At 49.7% G+C, this 3317-nt stretch overlaps 2 long non-coding RNA genes across 3 annotated transcripts in view; one reads left to right on the plus strand and one right to left on the minus strand.

The window, feature by feature from the left end:
• The window catches only part of LOC123047175 (uncharacterized), a 14005-nt gene extending 11378 nt beyond the window's left edge, over nucleotides 1-2627 (minus strand). Inside the window, exon 1 of the long non-coding RNA XR_006422826.1 lies at nucleotides 2490-2627. This is a non-coding gene — a long non-coding RNA (uncharacterized lncRNA). The remainder of the gene's footprint in view (nucleotides 1-2489) is intronic.
• Nucleotides 1-2747, plus strand: part of LOC123047177 (uncharacterized) — a 14125-nt gene extending 11378 nt beyond the window's left edge. The window contains exon 3 of one of the 2 annotated variants that reach the window (XR_006422827.1): nucleotides 2462-2747. This is a non-coding gene — a long non-coding RNA (uncharacterized lncRNA). Of the gene's footprint in view, nucleotides 1-2453 lie in introns of both variants that reach the window. The other variant, XR_006422828.1, reaches the window with a different exon arrangement.
• The last annotated feature ends 570 nt before the right edge of the window (nucleotides 2748-3317 follow it).

The raw sequence follows: 3317 nt of genomic DNA on the forward strand, positions 1-3317 counted from the left end.
TTCCTACAGTTTCGCGACTAATGGGGCTGGACGGAAGTCTCTTTTTCTACCAGTGCTTGTGTATCCTCTCGCAGGGAATGGAGCTTTTTTTTTTCTTTTTTTTTTTGCAGGAAGATAAGTGAGTTTTGTTTAGGAGTGATAAAGAGTTATTCTGAGCAGCATAAAGAACCTTGTCGTTGAACTTGCCGTCACTTGCAGCCTGACCGTCCCCTTACATGTGTAGGAGTGATAAAGAGCTTTTTTTTTTGCACGAAGATAAGGAGTTTTGTTTAGTCAGTATTATAAATCCTTGCCTTTTTAACGAACGGAATCCTACTTGCTTATTAGTTTAGCTTATGACTAATACGTAAACCATCCTGAACAAACACAAGAACTAATCGGACGTGACCTTGTAAGCGGCTAGTGGCTCCATCGTCTCCACATAGACGAAAGTATGGTTCCGGCGGGCGATGTAATTACCCGCCACGGTGATCAGCGTCCCCTGGTCCGTGTGGCTAACGCTCACAACGTCGGACGTCGAGTCGCCTGTACTCGGGTAGTGGCCGTAGATCGACGAATCCCTGAGCGTCAGGACGTACTTGCCGTACAAAAAATTGGGCCGTGGGATGCTCCGCTGGCTGAATTTGTAGCGGCGATTCCACCGCCGTCCCTTGTCCAGAACCCACACATGAGTCGTCTCCATGCCTAGAAGGTCACCGTCTCGGATGGCAACGCCCAGACTCCCGTGCACCTTCGTCAGGTGGTAGCGGGCAGCCTCGTCGGAGCACGCTGGCAGCTGGGGCAGCTGCGCGGTGGAGGTGATCCGCTCGTGGTCGAGGTCAAACGACACGACCCTCGGCGGAGCATCACGCGTGACCCAGTACGTCGTGCCGTCAATGCTGACGATGCCCGGACCGAGGCGGCACCCCGCCCAGCCGTTGATGCCGGTGAGCACCTTCCGCCATGACGCCTCCCCCAGCGTGAGCACGTGCACGGCTTCCGGCTCAAACACCCGGTCGAAAATGCAGGGGACGCGCAACAGCTTGTACCACCCGGACGTCGGATGGTGCGCGAAGGTGTAAGTCTCGTTCCAGTTCCGCCAATGAGAGCTCTCAGAGAAGAGGCCGGCGTACGGCATCGGGGGAAGTGCCAGCGCCTCGCCGGTGGCCGGGTTGAACAGGGTGAGAGCGCCACCGAGCCTCTCCTGGTTGTTGCACAGGCAGAGGAGGCCATTGCACGTGCCGACCAGCTGCAGGCCTCTCTCGTCGATGTCGGCACTCCACAGCACTTTGGAGCTCCCTGTGGACGATGATGACAGGTCATCGACAACATAGGCGATGGAGTCGTAGGGGTTCCAGATGAGGGCCATGGCGCGGCTCTGCATCTCGGTTGTGCGCTCGCTGATGAGGTCGCGCCAGAGCCGGCAGATGAGGCGGAATCGGCGCCGGGAGCTTGGGGGCAGCCGCAGCAGGATCTCCACCAGGACGTCGGTGGAGAAGTCCCACCATCTAGAGTCGCCAATGGCCATCGGCCGCGAGAGCTGTTTCTCCTCTTCTTCCGTTTCTCCCGTCTGCCCACCACGACGACGGGTTGACGTTGCCTAGTAGATCCCCGTTGTCTTCAATCAATGAGAAAAAGGAAAGTAAAAATAGTTCTCCGCCGCAGTTTAACCTGATAGAGTCCAACCTGGCCACCACAAGTTCTTGGTTTATTGATATCGTATCTGGAACTTCCTTTAGTTGCTGTCAAAGATGAACTTTGGATGGAATTGGAGACCATGACGGTTACGGCAGACGTTTCAGGAAAACAAGCATGCGCAGAAGGATGAACTTCGGATGGAATTGGAGACCATGACGATTACGGCAGACGTTTCAGGAAAACAAGCATGCACAGAAGTTTGGCTCGGGCTACAGTTTTGTAAAATCTGGATTAATACTTGGTTATACTTGTTACTTGTTTTCTCACAAAAAAAATACTTGTCACTTGTTATTTATTGGGAATGAACAAACACAAAATTCCGGTATGGAATGCAGCTTAGTAAAAGGGAGCCAGAATTTCACCGGTTTAAGATTTTGAAAATCCAACTATGTAGTATATGGAATTAGGGATAGAAGTTCATAACATACACTGTCGTTTATAGACCAGTTCAAAATACAGCTAAACGAGTAATTCAAGCTCTCTATAAATCGCAAGGACTTCATGCAGACAGTATTCAGTATGGAATTCTCGTACTTCTTCAACTCGAATACCAAAAGGAAGAAAAAATATGACTAAGTGATTTTATAGTAGAGGCATATCCTGAATGTGCTTGATAGATCCCATTTTTTTCATGAAAATAAAGATAGTCAATTTGACTGGACTTAAGACTTTATTATGTTTTCTGAGAAAGAATAAGATATCATTATTCTCTTTCATAAACTTTTGTCTCGTACGGAAAAGGACACAAGGTGACCCTACTTTTTCAGGGTAAGAAGGGGTAAAGAAAATGCCTCGAGCCGAGGTCCGAGTACCAAGCGCTGCAGCGCTGAAGTATGAGCCCCGTGGACTAGCGATTGCTTCTCCACGAGGCTCATACCAGGCGCTACGGTGCTGAAGTATGTAACTGATGCCATACTCCCAGGAAAAGCTCGAACGACCTTCAACAAAAGGGTACCTGTACCCGAAACCGACACAGGTGGGTAGGTAGAGAATACCTAGGGGCGCGAGACAACTCTCTCTAAGGAACTCGACAAAATAGCCCCGTAACTTCGGGAGAAGGGGTGCCCCCTCACAAAAGGGGGCCGCAGTGACCAGGCCCGGGCGACTGTTTACCAAAAACACAGGTCTCCGCAAAGTCGTAAGACCATGTATGGGGGCTGACGCCTGCCCAGTGCCGGAAGGTCAAGAAAGTTGGTGAACTGATGACAGGGAAGCCGGCGACCAAAGCCCCGGTGAACGGCGGCCGTAACTATAATGGTCCTAAGGTAGCGAAATTCCTTGTCGGGTAAGTTCCGACCCGCACGAAAGGCGTAACGATCTGGGCACTGTCTCGGAGAGAGGCTCGGTGAAAACAAATCCTGTGGAATCATAATATACTGAAAGCTCTTTTTGGATATAAAAGAGGGCTACAACATACTCCCTCTGTCCCAAAATATCTGTCTCATCAATCTTAGTATAAATTTGTACTAAAGTTATTACGAAGTTGAGACACTTATTTTAGGACGGAGGGAGTATTGCCAAAAACCAACGAATGCTCTTTTTTGAACATAATGTTCTTAATCGCCGGTGAGAGCAAACTTGTATCACGCGCATAAGTTTTATTTTCTAGAAAAGAAAATTCTGGTCAAAATAGATTGAGG

This window comes from Triticum aestivum, chromosome 2B (genome assembly GCF_018294505.1).
Source record: "Triticum aestivum cultivar Chinese Spring chromosome 2B, IWGSC CS RefSeq v2.1, whole genome shotgun sequence".
Classification (NCBI taxonomy): domain Eukaryota; kingdom Viridiplantae; phylum Streptophyta; class Magnoliopsida; order Poales; family Poaceae; genus Triticum; species Triticum aestivum.